The sequence below is a fragment of the Kogia breviceps genome, chromosome 3, assembly GCF_026419965.1.
Source record: "Kogia breviceps isolate mKogBre1 chromosome 3, mKogBre1 haplotype 1, whole genome shotgun sequence".
NCBI lineage: Eukaryota > Metazoa > Chordata > Mammalia > Artiodactyla > Physeteridae > Kogia > Kogia breviceps.
The window spans coordinates 68,912,692-68,931,726 of NC_081312.1; positions in this window are offsets into that span (position 1 = coordinate 68,912,692).

Below are 19,035 nucleotides of genomic sequence, written 5' to 3' on the forward strand. Positions count from 1 at the left end.
AGGCACTGATAGGAGTTAGATATGACATTGTAATAAAAATAGTTAGAATCTGAAATACCTTTTGTAACCATTTAAATGGCTTCCATTCGCCCTTTTCCTTTATTTCTAAAACAAAAACTCTAAGCCGAGTTTTTTTGTGTTTTTTTAAACATCTTTATTAGAGTATAACTGCTTTACAAGGGTGTGTTCGTTTCTGATTTATAACAGAGTGAATCGGCTATACATATATCCCCATATCTCCTCCCTCTTGCGTCTCCCTCCCACCCTCCCTATCCCACCCCTCTAGGTGGTCACAAAGCACGGAGCTGATCTCCCTGTGCAATGCTGCTGCTTCCCACTAGCTATTTTACATTTGGTAGTATGTATATGTCCATGCCACTCTCTCACTTCGTCCCAGCTTACCCTTCCCCCTCCCCGTGTCCTCAAGTCCATTCTCTAGTAGGTCTGTGTCTTTATTCTGGTCTTGCCCCTAGGTTCTTCTTGACCATTTTTTTTTTTCTTTTAGATTCCATATATATGTGTTAGCATACGGTATTTGTTTTTCTCTTTCTGACTTACTTCACTCTGTCTGACAGACTCTAGGTCCATCCACCTCACTACAAATAACTCAGTTTCGTTTCTTTTTATGGCTGAGAAGATGTGGCACATATATACAATGGAATAAGCCTAGTTTTTTAATTGCCACATTGCTTTTATCAATGTTGAAAGCACATGCCAGGTACCAAATGCCTGCCATGGGCTGTATGTTTTACTTGTCTGTTTCTAATCATTATTAGCAAGTTAGACATTTTTACTCTCATTTTACAGATGGAAAAACTGAGATTCAGATGTAAATTAATCACTCAGCATACAGAATTTAGGCAGCAAACTTAGGATTCAAGACAATGTAGTACTCTTTTATTTCACTGAATTACTTCTCTGTGAAAGAAGGAAAGCAAATGAAAAACATTTTTGAGCCATTTATTTATGCATAGGACTCTGTTAGGATTTTTTGAAGACTTTAAAGTTGAAAAAACTGACTCTACTCAACAGAGCTTACAATTTAATTTGAGAAATAAAGTGTCCCAGATCATAAACAGTAACAGAATAAATGGCAATCCAAACTATGACCATGAGAGTGTCAGAATAATGTGGATTAAAAAAAAAAAAAAAACCTCTGGAGTATTAGGGTCATGTTAATCAGGGGTGTTTTCTTTGAAGGATTAAATTATGAAAGATTCAAAAGATAACAGAAGATGCAATGTACTGAAAGAGAGAGTGAGAGGATTGGTTTGATTGAACCAAGTTAATAAATAATGAGTAAAAGAAATGGGAAACAAAATAGATACATTTTTAAAAGTAAACTGACTTCAGCAGGGCAATTAGGTAAGAAAATGACATAAAAGACATCCAGATTGAAAAGAATAAAATAGGAATAAACTTAACAAAAGAAGTACAAAAGTCGCACTCTGAAAACTATAAAACATTGTTGTAAGAAATTTAAGAATACTTGAATAATTGGAAAGACATCCCATATCCATGGATCAGAAGACCATATTGTTAAAATAGCACTATCCCTGAAATTGATCTGCAAATTCAGTGTAATCCCTACCAAAATCTAACTCGCATCTTTGCAGAAATTGACAAGCTGACCCTAAAATTCATATGGAAATTTAAGGGATCTAGAATAAGCAAAAAAAAAAAAAAAAAAATCTCGGTAAAGGAGAATAAAGTTGAAGGATTCACATTTACTGATTTCAAAAGTATTACAAAGCTATAGTAATCAAGAATGTGTGGGACAGCCACAAGGAAGACATATAGATCAATGGAACAGAACTGATAGTCCAGAAATAAACTCTCATGTTTATAAACAATTGATATTTGACAGGGTACAAAGACAATTCAATGAGGAAAGAATATTCATTCAACAAATGGTGCTGAGACAACTGGTCACACAGACCACATGGTTCTCTATTGTCTTTCTCTTGGCCCAGTTTACACATTTCTCATACCTGCTTTGTGTCTGTAAGCATTTGATTTTTCAACTTTGATCAAGTCCAACCACTCACCCAATGCTTGAATTCTGCCTACCTTTTCCCTGAAAAGAGGTTCTAGCATATGCTTGAGTATGTCTTATGGCCGGGATCTCCCTTCCATTGAGCTCCATTACTTAAATCAGTAGTTCTTTACAGGGAGAATTTTTAAGTGATGTGATTATTTTTATTTTTCATAGCAAATAGAGGATGATGTTATTTAGAGGGTGTGGGTGGACAGAGATGGTAGATGTCCCACTATGCATGTGTCAGTTTTACACAGTAGAGAGTTAATGGTACATGACTTTCAAATTTTTGAAATTTGAAATTAATACTTGTGTAGGGGGAAAATGGTTTACAATTATTTGAGAGACTAGAAAATAATTTTACATATTACAACAAAGTTTCTTCCTTACAGTTATAAACTCAAATTTCCAGGGATGCAGTACTGTTTATATCAAGGGAATACTGCACTATGTTTTCTGAGTGATATTCATCATTTAAGAAAATCACATCAAGAAAACAGTGCCACTCATTATAATTGAGTCACCTATATAACTTACCAGTGTCAGTTGGCACACATAGCTGCCACATGCAAATATATAACAAAGGAAACCTGAGACTCTTTTTAACAGACTTAGAATTAAAAATTGTTAAATTAGTGAAGATACACAAGATACAGGGATCTTGCTGAATTTTATTATTGAAGATTGTTTTTATATTTCATATTATTGCCACCACATACATTTAAAAAATTTTGTGAATAACAATGATAATCTAGATAATAAAAGTTACATATTGGAATTATTTATTTTGAGGATTGCCAGTGTACATAGATTCTCTGTCATAGTTTTTCACTGGTTTCTTGTATTACTGCTTCTTTTTGCAGTGCACCCTCCATCCCCCATAGTTTATCAAAGGATATGATCTCCTGGGTCTTTCTAAGTGCCAGAGACTGATAGCGAGCCTCAACATGTGGAGGAATTCAAGGCAGGAGATATGTTTTCAGAGATACTTTGTCACTATCTCATCATAACATTGGGAATTATTTTGACATTGCACTTATAAATAAGGCTTATCTCCTTCGTGCTAATATCATACTTCATCATTTTCTCTGTTTCCAAAGTCTGTAATTTGTCTTGGCATGTTATCCTTATTTCAATTAAGATTATTTCCCTCTTTTTCTTTCAGACAAATAAGTCTGGTCTGTTAGGACTTATTTTTAGTTTAGTGACCATCGGTATCTCCACTCTTTTATCTTCTGAATTTCTTGTGATGATGGGTTTCTGATCATGTTACTCTGCTACTCAAAGACCTCCTATATATATACTGAATGTATATGTGTATGTATATATATGTATATATAATGTGCATACTTCATATAATATATAATACATATATATATATATAAACGTATATATTACACCTCTTACTGTTCCTCATTTTTTCCCTGAATTAAGTCCAAATCCCTTATTATTTAACTCATGACTTTCTTGATTCTAATCTCCAGTAACTTTCCCAGTATCATTTTCATCAATCTCCTATGCACAGGCTTTGCTTATGCCACATGGGTGGTTTGCAACTCCCTGAATCCATTCATATATTTCAGATCTTCACACTTTTGTTCAGGCAATTCCATTTGCCTGGAATGACCTTTTCATGTCTGTGGGCATCTTTGCTATCCTTCAAATGCACATTCAATTGTTGTTTCTTCTGAACTTTTGCTTGAGCTCCAATCTGATTAACATCTCCCTCCACTGAGTTCTGAAGCCCCTTTTTACTTTTACAGCACTTAGATGACATCACATATATACTGCATATTTTTAATTTCCTTTACAAAATCCAAGTTCCTTGGTGAAGCAACATGGCATAGAATTAAGAATGTGAATTAAGAATGTGAACAAGACCTACTGGGTCCAAATCTGGATTCAACCACTTACTAGCTTATGTGGCTTTGATAATACTAGTACCGTGCCTCTAGGGTGTGTTACACATTTATTTTTATTCTGATGATTTGATATGTGGGACCTAACTGGCACTGGAGATTTACCTGCCCCCGCCAGGGCTAGCCAGTTCTGAGAGATAGTAAATGACTAGTCTGTGAGTATGGCTCTTACATGCAAACTACCCAATCCAAAGCCTACACCCTCTCCTGCCTCCTCTATCAGGCTCTTACACTATAAGCCAATATTTCCCTGCCTCAGTCACCCCAAGGCCAGGCATCAGGCAACTTGGGACAGCCCCTACACCCCAGAGCTACCTGAAATCATTCCAACTAGCCAATCTTAAGCCTTTTTACCATGCCTTGCTTGTTCCTCCCAACGGAATCCACAATAAAGGCTCTTCCCCACATTTTCCTTCTACTCTTTTTATATTCTGATTGATCCTGGTGCTCCTTTGTGTGGCCCTGCACAGTGTGACGAGTCCCTGTCTCTTGAGAACTATGAGTAACAAACTGTCTTTTCAATGGCAGTCATCTCCTGGTCTGTTGGTCTCACCATACCTGAATAATAATAAAACCTGAATATTAAAACATAGGGAATTGTTGGGAGGGCCAAGTAAGTTGATATTTGTAAATCACATAGATTAATGTCAGACACACAGTTGGTGCTATTTGAGCATCAGCTGCTATTGAGAGAAGTGGTGGTGTATAGAGCATCTTTGTGTTCTCCCACAGTGTCTTGCACATAGTAAATTCTCAATAAATATGTGACTGACAAATAAATGCAGCTGTTCTTCTTCTACTATCATCTCTACCAAGTCTTCATGAATGAAAAGCAGGAGCAAGTTCATGAATGGATTAGAAAACAGAATAATTAAGAGGAAAATAAGACTATAACTGAAGGAAAACATTAGCATTGATCATTTATAGGGGAGTTTGAGAGGGAGCAAGGGAACTGAAGAAAGCTGAAATCAGAGAAGTAGACTGCTATGAAGAGAAAAGATAAGGGCTAATGGGAAATAGGAGCTAAGGGATGTGGAATATCAGAGAGGGATCCAAAAGAGGAAACTCAACAAGCAGGAAAATGAAATCCAAAGTTATTATTGTTGCAAACTAATTACAAACTCCCTACTTAGGGTGTTCAGGTATAACTTGCCCATCTTCAGACTGTGATACTGACAAAAATGGGGGAATGAAGAGTAGAGCTATTCAGTGCATGTGCTTGGGGCCAAAGTAAGAACTGTGTGAAATGATTCCATTTTCACTACATGAATTTTCACTTTTGAAAAATTAGACTTTTGCAGAAACTATGAATTTGATGAGAACTAAAATTGTGTCATTTCTACCACAGAACAGTAGGTTGTCATAGCACAGAAAATAAATACAAGTGGCAAAATTCCACATCAGTAATACATCCAGAACTCACTAATATTGCCCCTGGCAAAAAATTTACTGAGCTATATAATGGTAAAGGAAAAATAACTCTTGAGGGAAAATGACAGACTTTCACCTGTGAGAAGTCACCTGTCATGGCAGAGGGAAAGGAAACCTTAGAAACTTCCAGAAAAAAAATGCAAGTTGAATTTGTTAGGCATATATCACATTTTTCTCACCAACAGTGAGAATTTTTTCTCACAGTTTAGAAGAGAAAGCAAAGCTGAACTCAGCCAAAGTGTCCTGTATGAAAAAAAGAAAAAAACTGTGTCCATAAGCTTGGAAAAGCACAAAGTTTCATTTTCAGTTTTTTTTAAGGAAATATGACAAATACAAAAACAGAACAGATGTTATGTCTCTAAGCAGCAGCATCTTTGACACATCTTGAAACTTTGTAAAACCTGCTCTACTTTATTTCTGACTTTTTATATCATAAATGGAGGAAGATGAAAATGTTTGGTTTTCATGTTCCCGTGGGCTGTTAGTTAATTCTTTGCTCTTTTTCTACCACACCACAAGCATATACTTGCGCTTAAGCTTCCTCGATCTATAATCAAAGGGTCATTTAAGTGCAGTTACTCATTTAATTAAGTGCAGTTATTTAATTTAACTGTGTAGCATAATTATTATTTATAAATTGTGAAGAAATACCTAAAGAAAACTATGCCAGTGCTAAGCATATTCTGGTATGCTATAAATGTATTATCGTGTCACCTCTGCAACCCTTTAGGCAAAATTACTGTTTATTTTAAAAAATAAATTTATGAATCACCAAAAGAAAATATACACAGAAAATTTGAGTCCTTTACCTGGCACAACAAATCAATGCTACAGTCAACAGCTTTGTTCTTTATTTATTAAGATCTAACATACGACGGTGAAATTATTAGACAAAGTAATGAGTCTCTATCAATCTGTCTTTAATTTTATAAAACCCAGCTTTACTCTGTCAACCTTGTCAATGCTACTGAATATTAATGGGAATAAAGTTAATTGCTGGGTGGAGAAAGGTCTTACTCAAAGTGAAAAGGAAGCACCTTGTTGAAATCTGTCATTTTTGACAAGCCATAATTTATTTCTATTTAGTGATATGTACCGACAAGTTTCAAACCTCACTCTCATCTTTACCACAAATCTAATTATTTTCATTCGGGATATTGTTGGATCCTAAGCCTTTGACCACTTTCATCATTTAGAAATAAATTATTTCATGAAAGGTAGTAACGCATTGTTAGTAGAAGGAATTTTGTCTAGAGTATAGGGAAGCAACTTCCTTCTGCAACCTCTAGAAGACATATAAATGTATTTATTTTATTTCAGTAACCAAGGAGGGGAAAGTAATGACTTTCATAAGAAGAAAGGGTTATATGTGAACATAATAATGCTAGCATAGCTACATGCTAGTTAAACAATTTCATTCAGAGAAAATGAATGATGAATAATCACTTAAGGTTCATCCTGATTAGATTGTCACCTGATTGGAAACACAACATTCGGTTGTGTTAAGAATCTTAAGAAGTTTCCATTAACTTTAAACAATTATAACTTTAAAACAATACATATTTTATTTTAAATCAATAGCCTATCAAAAGTAATACCATTCTTCACTCAGTAGAGTTTAGGAAATAAATTAACCTTGAAAATAAGCACTGGCCAGCTTATAAAGTTCTTATTCGAAAGGACCAAATTAAAATAAGGTGGTAAGATGAAAATGCATTTAATATTGTCAATTTCCCCTTCATATATCTTTGCAGTTGCTTTTTTATGAGAATCTGCATTTATTGTTGGAAACTTTGAATTACATATTGTTAGCTGAAGGTTCATTGTGGTCCTTACACAAATATAAAGAAAACACTAGAAAGAAGAGAAACAGCTAAGAGGAAAAGGGGTAGCTCAGTGGGGTCAACACAGGATTTTGTTTTTAGAAATTAGACTTTGTGGCCTGATGATTTTGGTAATGATTTAATAAATGAAATCCACCTGTCCTTATGACCAAGCCTCTGATAGTTGGCTGTAGATTCTTCATTATATTTGTCATCTACATCTAGTAACATTTCAGGAACCTGCTCTTTTCCCTTGGCTGAAAGTAAGTGCCACATGTGACTGGCCAGCAGATTGGGTGGCGTTTATGTTGTGGTTCTTAGTCATCCCAATTTTTCTCCACCACATCCCAGTCACAATGGGGAAAAATGAAAAGCAGCTGCTAACAGCCTCGCAACAGTTCTGTAATTACTTTCCTGGGCTGGCATTATATGATTTGACAATGGCCTGGGGATGTAACAAATAAGAAAAACCTTGTCATTCAATTTAAAAGGCTTCCTACCAGGCCAACACACTCCCCACTTCATCAGAATGACAGTACCCCACTCTGACACAGCCAGCGTGTTTAGTGCTGAGCGATGTAACTGCAGCCAGGTGGTGCCAAGCACAAACAGCCGACTTGCTTTCCTATTGACACTGCCATTGAATTCAAAGAGGAAGCCTAACTTAGGCCAGATATTCACATCTCAGGTCCAAAAAGCACCAACCTATTTATTCCAAGAAAAAATGCTAATATATTGGAGCATTTTTTAGTTAAAAGCAAAGATTTTTGCCAGAGATTTCAAGTTTCCTTGATGCTAACACATGCCATTTTCATAGCTTTGCATAATCAAGTTTCATCCTACCTTTCTGAGACAATATTAGGTACTGGCTCTATTGGTCATGGTGGAATAGATATAAAACTCAACCCCAATTATCAGTGCGATAAAACTATAAAGATTTTAGCCATCATTCACGTCGTTGTCCAGTAAAGAGTTTGGTGAATGGTCTTCCACCTTGTGATTCAGAGACTCAGCCTCCTTTCATCCAGTGATTCCATCATGTTCTAGGGCGTCTGAATCCTCCACTGCATCCTCTCCTTCCGACCAGGGCACAAGGGAGAAGAAAATCACAAGGGAAACGTAAAGACTCAGCCTGGAAAGTGCAATCCTATTCTGTTGAATTTCTACCCTATTCCACTGTCCAGAACTACACTCATAATCTCCCTAAGACTCTCAGGGCTGAGAAGTGGAGTCCAGCTGTATACCAAGAAAGAGATAGTGTCACCCCTGCCATGCTGCACTGCACAATAAGGTGAAGGACCGTTAATCATTGCAGCTTACAACCACTTTAAAGTAACCTATCCAAGACCAGTAAATCGTTATGCCACTTAGCATTACTGTGAAGCTCTTCTCCACTAGTGTCAGTGATGAGGTGTATTTTTTGAAGGCAGTTTTTGGTGTTACACTAGTCATAATTATACCTTAATTGGTGAGATTACTAGAGGAAAAAGAAAAATTCTTTTTGCCTTCAGAAGCTATTGGTCTAGCCTTAAAAGTTAAAGCATTCATTCACTCAACAAGTATTCAGTGTTCTTGGTGCTTGAAATGCAACAGTGACCAAACAGACAAAATTTTCTGTCCTCACGAACCTTATATTCTAAAGAAAGGAGATAATAAACAATAAACTTAAGAAATATTGTATAAATAGATGGTAGTACAAAATAATGAATACCTGGGGTGTGGATGGAGGTTGGGATATGCCTTATTGAGAAGGTAATAATTACTCAGACTTGAAGGAGTGAGGAATTAGAAATGCAAGTATCTGGGGAAGAGGCATTTTAAGCAGAAGGAAAAGTAGTTGCAAGGGCCCGAAGGCAAGGGCAAACCTGACACATTTGATGAATGTTAAGAGGCAGTATGGCTGGTGTGAAGTTAGTGACAGAGAAAATAGAATGAGGTTCAAGTTTTCAAGAGGCCAATTCATATAGGGTTTTATGGGCCACTCTAAAGACATTGGCTTTTACCCTGCATGAGGTGAGGAGGCATTGGAGGATTTTGAGCAGAAGAGACATGTTATATTACTTAAATTCTAACAAGTTTACTGTGGCTGCTATGTTGTCAATAAATTGTAGGAGAACAAGGGTAGAAGTGGGCCAGTTGGAAGAATATAAAAGTAATAATTCAGGTGAGAGATGATAGTGCATTTATAAGGATATATCAGTGGAGATGGAGAAAGTGGTTGAATTCTGATTATATCTTTTTTTCTTTCTTTTCTTTTTTTTCCGGCCAGGCTGCACGGCATGTGGCATCTTAGTTTCCTGACCAAGGATCAAAGCCTCGCCCCCTGCCGTGGAAGCACAGAATCTTAACCACTGGACCACCAGGGAAGTCCTGATTCTGATTATATCTTGAATGTACTTTATATTTTGAACAGCAAATCTTTGTGGATTCCGTGTAGGGTGTGAGAAGAAGGAAGAAGTCAAGAAAGACTGAGATTTTTGGCACAAATGACTGAAAGAATGGAGTTGCCATCATCAGAGGTGGAGATGCTAAAAGCAGATCAGGTTTGGTGGCAGGATGACTTCAGCTTTGGATGTGGTGAGTTTGAAATGCCTATTACACACTCAAGCATATTGAATTGGCAGTTAGTAATGTGAGTCTGAAGTACAGGAGAGGGGTCTGGACCGGTGATATATATTTTGGAGCCATTAGCATATAGATGGCATTTAAGGCCAAGAGATTGGATGAGATGCCAAAAGTGTGTGTGTGTGTGTGTGTCTGTGTCTGTGTATGAAAAGAGATCCAAGGATGCTCTAGTATGCTCAAATATTAAGAAGTTGAAGAATAATCACCAGAAAAGAAAACTAGAAGGAGCAACTAGTGAAGTGAAAGGAAATTGAGAAGAGTGTAGTGTCCTGGAAGGCAAATGTGTGTACAAGACAAGAGTAGTCAACTGTGTCAAATGCTGTTGATTGGTCAAGAAAGATGAAGATTGAGACTCGAACATTGGATTTAGCAATGTGGACGCTATTGATAACCATGACCAGAACACTTTGAGTGGAGTGGTGGGGTGAGAGTCAGATTGGAGTGTGTAGGAGAGGACTTGGTGAAGGGAATATAGATGTCTTTCAAGGGGACAAAGGGGAAGAAAGGGAACAAAACCATTTGTGCAGGATCTGTCAGATAAAGTAGACTCGAATTCTTTTGAGATTTGCAAAATAATGGTATCTTTACGCATGTTGATGGGAATGATCCAGTTGAGAGTGAAAATAGGAAAGTCAGGGAGGGAGGATTTGCTGAAGTATAGGATTTAGGGTACAAAGTTACGGATAGGCTTTAGATAAGAGCATAGATAATATATATCTGGTAACAGTCAGGAATCCAAAAATGTTGGGGAAGATGTAGGAAAATCTTTGGAAATTCTCAGCAAAGTAGGAAAAAGAAACAATAGCACCAAAGAATAATCAAACAAAACTCAACACTATTGAAGAGTTCTAAAGGAGATACTTCTAATACTTCAAATTTATGTAGGCTATTTTGGGAAAGACACCTTTCGAATTGATTAATATGGTGTAGCATCTGCACCATGAATATTTATGATGCAGGTCTCATGAATTCCATTTTCATGATTATCCTCATTTTTTCTATAGTACATGTGCTCCATTTCATTCAGGAGTTTCCTAACTGGACTGTTGTAGGTTGAATTGTGTCCCCCAGGAAGATTTGTTGAAGTTCTAACCCTTGGTACCTGTGAATATGATCGTGTTTGGAAATGGGGTCTTTGCAGATGTATGGATGAAGTTATACTGGGTTAGAGCCTTAAATCCAATAACTAGTATCCTTATAAGGAGAAAGAGATTTGGACAGACACAGACATGCAGAGCAAAGACAACCATATGAAGACAGAAGCAGAAATTGGAGTGATGTAGCTGAAAATCAAGGAACAACGAGAATTGCCAAGTATCAGAAGCTAGGAAGAGGCAAGGAAGGATTATTCCCTAGAGTCTTTAGAGGGAGCACGGCCCTGATAATATCTTGCTTTCAGACTTCTAGCTCCCAGAACTGTGAGAGAATACATTTCTATTGTTTTTAAGTCACCCAGTTTGTGGTAATTTGTTACAGCAGCCCTAGGAAAACTACATCAACCATGATCATTTCAGCCTCCATAATTTTGCTATGCTCTTTCCCTCACCTGAAGTGCCTTCTCCTGTCCTCAATTTAATTCTTATGTATTTACACACATTAATTAAAATTATATATTGCAACCATTTATGTTAAATGGTCTGTAACCAAAAATTGAGATCTATAACAAAGGTGAGATGGAGGGCTTCCCTGGTGGCACAGTGGTTGAGAGTCCGCCTGCCGATGCAGGGGACATGGGTTTATGCCCCGGTCCGGGAGGATCCCACATGCTGCGGAGCGGCTGGGCCCGTGAGCCATGACCACTGAGCCTGCGCGTCCGGAGCCTGTGCCCCTCAACGGGAGAGGCCACAACAGTGAGAGGTCCGCATACCACAAAAAAAAAAAAAAAAAAAAAAAAAAAAAAAAAAAAAAAAAAGGTGAGATGGAAAAGTTGAAAATAAAGCAATATCTAATATTTGCTATCAAAATAATTTCAAGAGCTCACCCCAATCAAATTCTGAATGTATCTGCCTTAGAGAAAATCCAACAAAGCTTTAGCATTTGAGGAATAGAGAAAACTCACTTAGGAAGAGTGAGTTTTAAGAAGAAACCAATTATATCGTAGATGTCAGTCATTGCCCTCATTCCCAGTCTATGCGCCTTCCTAAGGAGATCTCCACCCATGACCCCTGCTGAAAGGATCGCCATAGAAAATCATAATTACTTCAATAAGCTCAACCCACTGGCCAGAGATTACTGATCCAAAATGGATGAATCAGACTCTTTCTTTTGAGAATTGCAAAATGAGCACTAAATGACTAAGTCTGTTGTGGAAGAAGAGCTATAATGTCTGTAAAGACAGATAAAAGTCAGTTCATGCCAAGCCAAAGCCATGTGGCCTTTTGTGGGAGTAGAGAGACCATGGGCAAACAAAGCTGGTTTATAAGAGGAAGAACAATAAAATAAGGGGAGAAGCAGAGACCCACTGGCATGAACCTACTTTAAAGCCAAGGTGGATAGCCTTGTCCTGACCTTTCGGATCCCATCCTATGAATCCTTCTGTTATTGTTTCCCCTTCTTGAATTCTTGTGAAATTGTCTATCAATCCTGAAACCAAACTTCTCTATTGATCCCCCTTCAAATAAAACACCTACACATTCTTGCAGAGAATAGGCTGGCATGCTGTATTTTATAAGGAATATGTGTTTCTGGAAGCAGACATGGAGCTGAATTAGGACTATTGGGGGACGAAGTAGGTAACCCCAATCTTAGACAACCGCAATAATCCTTTCTCTTAAAATAATCAGAAATCATGATATTTTTATGTCCATTGTTTTAGCCACCATTTCACACAATTATCGGTCAGTGCTACTAGGTCTCTATGCTCTTAGGATGCCATAATGTTATGGCGCCATTTATAATAACAAGGATATTGTGAATCCCCATTAATAATATGCTGACTGCTTTCTAATCTTTACCTATGGCGAGCTGCGTCTGACCAGCAGAATAACAGTCGCCACACGCTAGATTCTTCTCGTATCACACTTTATTGGAGTACAGCTTGGTTATAGAAAGATGGAAGGAAGACCCCGCAGCCTTAACGGCAGCTGCCTATATAAGATTCGGGGTACTGTGCAAGTCTCTGACTGGTTCATATCGAAGGCATAATTACACGTCGCCTTCGGACTGGTTACTGCTCTAAAACCTTGTTAGCATATCTCAACGCATGCGCACTGGCTACAGGATGGATGACTCAGCTTTTTCTATCCTGCTTTGCGGCAACGCTTTGCCGCGCCCCACATTTACCTTCCTTTATAGATCATTTAGTAGTCCTAGACCACTGGTAAGGTGGCTTAAACAACTGTAAAATTTGCGTTTTGAAATCCATCATGATTCTCTTGTTTTGTTTATCTGGGACAGGTTCAACCCTGTCTCTTTCACCACTGTAGTCAGGCATATGTGTTAAAATTGTTCCCCAGAGCAGAAACTAAATGGTGGAAAAGGGTCCACTGTGGAGTAAGGAATGCATGATTTGAAGGTAGAACTATGGGCCACGGGGGAAGGAAGAAGTCAGCAAATCCTATTCTCAAAAGCCAACTGTAAAACTGTACAAAATTGTCAAAGCAAATCCCCCAAGCATTTCTGAGCTTTAGAAATCAACCAAAGGCAAACAATAAAGAGAGAACCATTTTTTTTTGAAAAGCTGCTAGAATTTAGGTAAAAACAGTGGGAGGCAGCGGCCTTCTTGCCCGAGGCTGCTTCCATTGCTCCTCCACCCCAGCTCATTTGGCACACTATTTAGACCAGGATAAGGCTGTCTGTGAAACCAGCAGCTTTGCTGCCAGAGGGAATGGAGTTGGTCTGTAGCTGAAAGCGAAATCCCATGACTGACAGGTGTTTTCAGTAAAAGCAGCAAACTTGGTAAGAAATGAATAGGCAAGCCTGCAGCTTTGCTAGCTTGAGAGTGCGGTCCTGCTTGTGATGGGTGGCAGGCTTACAGACTAGCCAGAAATTTAACAGGGAGATCCTGGAAGTGAGAGAGTTGTAGCGGGGCTATGTACATTCTCCACACATCCCTGACTGACTGGGGACTTTGTGAACACACAGAGGGACTCCAGAGAGCTGAGAGGAAAATAAAATCTGCAACAGACAAGAAAAAGTTGTCTGAACTTTGAATGTCTTCTTCAAATCACACACAGTTCCATTGGCAGAAGATAAGTTTTATGAGCACGAAGTGTTTGAGCACAATCTCTGACCACTAAGCTATGGCTTATTGGCTGGCCACTAAGCAATTCAGAGTGACCCCTAGGAAGCCAGGGTAACAAATAGAAATAAGAATTTAAAAAATCTTAGCAGAGACATTTGTGGTGGCACATTACAGAGGAGACAGCTTCTACAGAATAAGTTCAACTAAGCAATGTATAAAGAGAGAGAGAAAGAAATGAAGTGGGGGGGAGAGGGAGAAAGGAGAGGGAGGGAAGGGGGAAAGGGACGGAAAGAGAGAGAGAGAGAGAGAAGAACTCAGTGAAGAAAATCAGGAAAACCAGAATCCAGAGTTACTACAATATACTATCTAAAATATCTAATGTTTAACAAAAAGAAGTATGAGACATGCAAAAAAGCAGGTAAATGTGACACATACCCGGGGGAAAGGGGGGAACACTGAATAGAAACTGACTTTGAGTGGGCTTTACAGTATTTTGGATCTACCAGATACAGACTTCAAAGCAGCTGTTAGAAATATGTTCAAAGATTGAAGGAAACTATGTACATGTAATATAAATATAAATGGTTAAAAGAAAATATGATGATAGTGATAAACCAGGAATCTCAGTAAAGAAACAGACTATAAAAAAGAAACAAGTAGAAATTCTAGAGATGAAAAGTAAAATAACAAAAATAGAAAATTCACTAAAGGGGTTGAATAGCATATTTCAGATGACAGGAGAAATAATCAGAAAACAGAAAGACAGACCAATAGAAAAATCAAATAAAAAAATTTTTTGAAAGAAGAGAAAAATTATTCATTATATACAGGAGAAACACTATGACTAATAATTAATTTATCATCAGAAGCAATAGAGGCCAGAAGATAATGGAATGGTATAATCAAAGTGCTGAAAGAAATGGAAAACTACTGTCAACCTATAATTCTATATCCAGAAATGTTCTAAAATTGATTCTTGTGATGGCTGCACAACTCTGACCCTACTAAAAAACCATTGAAATGTATACTTTAAATGGATAAATTATATGGTATATAAATTATATCACAATAAAGCTGTTAAAAACAGACAGACACAGAAAATTCTATATACAGCAAAATTATCCTTCAAGAATGAGGCAAAATAAAGATATTTCCTCAAAAATGAATACTGGAAGAATTCATTACTAGCGGATCTTCCTGACAAGATACACTAAATGTAGTTCTTTGGGCTGAAAGGAAATGACACCTGAGAGTAACATGAATCCACAGGAAAAAAAAATAGCATCAGAAGTGGTAAATATGTGGGTAAATATAGGACAATGAAAAAAATTTTTTCTTCAATTATTTCTTTAAAAGACATAAGATTATATATAAAACAGAATGAAAGATGCCAAAGACACTCAATTTAAAAGAGTACAATAAAGCATTCATTGACAGAAAGCAATGGAAACAGGGTGTGCTATGCCCATTGCCTGAAAGCTTACATGGCAGTTTGCCTTAAAAGTGCTTGTTAACTGAGAGAAAACAACACTCAGCAAACGAAAACACATACTATAAATTTTTATGTATATATCTATTTTTTTTGAATTTTTTTTGAATTATTTTTTCTTTTTGCAGTACACGGGCCTATCACTATTGTGGCCTCTCCCGTTGCGGAGCACAGGCTCCGGACACGCAGGCTCAGCAGCCATGGCTCATGGACCTAGCCGCTCCGCAGCATGTGGGATCTTCCCGGACCAGGGCACGATCCCATGTCCCCTGCATCAGCAGGTGGACTCTCAACCACTGTGCCACCAGGGAAGCCCCTTTTTTTGAATTTTATTTTATTTATTTTTTTATACAGCAGATTCTTATTAGTTATCCATTTTATACACATTATATGTGTATATAATGTGTATATGTCAGTCCCAATCTCGCAATTCATCACACCACCACCACCCCCGCCTCTTTCCCCCCCTTGTTGTCCATATGTTTGTTCTCTACATCTGTGTCTCTATTTCTGCCCTGCACACCGGCTTATCTGTACCATTTTTCTAGGTTCCACATATATGCATTAGTATACGATATTTGTTTTTCTCTTTCTGACTTACTTCACTCTGTATGACAGTCTCTAGATCCATTCACGTCTCTACAAATGACCCAATTTATCTATTTGATGTGTATATAATTGTTTTATATGGTTGGCCCTCTGTATCCACGGGTTCCACATCCTTGGGTTCAAACAACCACAGACCAAAACTATTCGAGAAAATATTCTATAAAATTCCAAAAAGCAGGGCTTCCCTGGTGGCGCAGTGGTTGAGAATCCGCCTGCCGATGCAGGAGACACGGGTTCGTGCCCTGGTCCGGGAAGATCCCACATGCCGCGGAGCAACTAAGCCCGTGAGCCATGGCCGCTAGGCCTGCGCGTCCGGAGCCTGTGCTCCGCAACGGGAGAGGCCACAACAGTGAGAGGCCCGCGTACTGCAAAAAAAAAAAAAAAAAAAAAAAAAAAAAAAAAAAAAAAAAAATTCCAAAAAGCAAAACTTGAATTGGTTGGCAGCTATTTACATAACTAACATTGTAGTTACAACTATTTACATAGCATTTACATTGTATTAGGTATTAAAAGTAATCTAGAGATGATTTAATGTGTACAGGAGGGTGTACTTAGGTTATATACAAATACTAGGCCATTTTATATAAGGGACTTGAGCACCCTTGGATTTTGGTATCGGCACGAGTCCTGGAACCCATCCCACACAGACACCAAGGACGACTGTATGCCAGCTTTGGGAATTGGACTCTCTGATTGATCTATCACCAGCCATTTTCTCATGGCAGGGTTCTCAAGGAATGGGACACAGGAAGGGAAAATATTGATGGGAGAAAATGCGTGGGGAACATTGGGAACATGAGTTCCTGCCAAAGCCCTCAAAATCTTTTGTGTGGAAGGTAGTGGTGATGGTGGTGGTCATGGTGGCTAGGGGAGCGGCCGCAAATAACGAGATGGGAGCCCTAAAAACCTGTAGGAGTCTTCCAGAAGTAGGGAAAAGCCAAAGAAAAACTCCTCATATTTTATAGTTTTGCCTTGGGATGACCTTATCAATAAACTGTGATGACAATAACTGTAGTAGGCAGGTGAGTACACAGTAAGCTCAGGTGGGGAGTTGCAACACCTTTTACTCCTCATGAATAGGTTCTTGTACTTTTTTCCCCTCTGTGAAGTCAGTCGAATTGACCTATTCAGGGCTCTTCTAACTTTAAGGAGTGTGATTTAGTCATACTGTTCTGAATTCTTATTCCTCTGCATACATCCTCCATCGCCTTGGGGAGAAGAAAAGAATGGAACCATTAAATAGGAAAGGGTTTATCCTTAACTACTTTTTCTATTCTTCTCTCATCATCAAAGTACTACACACCTCCCTGCCAAACAACAGGAACAAGAAGAAGTGGATATGTGCCTTCTGGCCTTTCTGGATGTTAAAAGGGATGGATTGAGCAAAGATGGTTTTGTAGCAATTATTTGCCTTTGTTTCTGGGTGTGTGTATTTGTTTCCATAAAAGTTTTTTTTCCCCTCTGTGCTGTGAAAGTGTGGTAACAGCAGTCATTAACAATATCTACATGCTAAACAAATACTTAACTAAAAGGTAGCTAATAAGTATTTTTATTATTGAAAAGGTAACCTTTCCTTTGCACCCCACTTCAATTTCCTACCCTAAGGCAGATATGAAGTAGCAAACAAAAGGGGAGGGAGATGGAAGAGAACTAGAGGCCTACTCTGGTGAAAAGCACTATGCTATCACCAACGTGATTTAGAAATGCATGGTGATAAGAAGATGTAAGCAGATTTTTTGTTGGTTTTATTTTGGTTTTTCAATTGCCTACAAGACAGTGTGCCTCCTCACAACCTACACCTGGGGCAGACCACACCCCCGCACCACCATCACCTTACTCTGCCACTGGCATTTAGGAGAATAGACATGACATGCATATTGGAGCCCCAAGAAAGCAGACACTTTGTGTGCACCTTTATACAAATGAATATGCATGCAAACATGAAAAGATGGTTAAGTTAATATAGGGTCTTGAGTTTCATGTCCATAAATGAATTCTTATTTAGTTATAACCTTCTGGTTCTGCTTCAGAGAAAATATATACTATATGGACACACATATATCTTATATTTGTAACTATACACACATTCATGGTTTAGGGCAAAGTTAACAAGTCTTATTCATATCTATGTATCTATCTATGTAACTATGTATCTGTGTAACTACGTATCTATCTATGTATCTATCTATCCATCTAGGAAGAGGAGGGAGATAAGCAGAAAAATAGCAGTCAGATAAACTACTCGCAGCTCTTCATGTATAAGTTGTATCATTTACTACTCAGGGCCTCATTTTCCTCAGTGGTAAACTAAGGATAATAGTTGTGGCTCCTCACAGAGTTACTGGAGGATTCAGTGAAATGATGCACATCAAGTGCTCACTCCAGCATTAAGTCCATGTCCAATAATCATTAACTATTACCATTATATGAAATAGCCTTGTATTATAGCAACTTGGGTATGTTTTTATATGCTCCATTTCTCTTTTGCCAAATTTACTCACACTGCATATTCATCAGGCAGAGGAGGGAAAGGTACAAATGTGCCTTTGTGCCATCAGACTTCAGCGTGTATGTGCACGCCCATTCCAGGGGCTACTTCAGTGACACCACTGTTACTAGGAGAAGACAGCATTTTCTGTGAGTCATGTATTATTCTAAGTGTTTCATAAATATCAACTACTTCAGTCCTCCCATCAACCTTATGAGGATGAGGAAACAGATGAGGAAACTGAAACCTAGGCACAGGTATTTTGCTGGAAAGCATGCTAAATACGTGACAGAGGCAGGAAGTAAACACGGGCAGTTTGGCAAAGCCCTGGTGGTTTGGACTAGTCCTCTGCACCACTTCCCACAGTTCTGCACAGATACACACCGTGTGGGGACCTGGCTGTTTTCCCAGAATGTGGATGCACAGACCG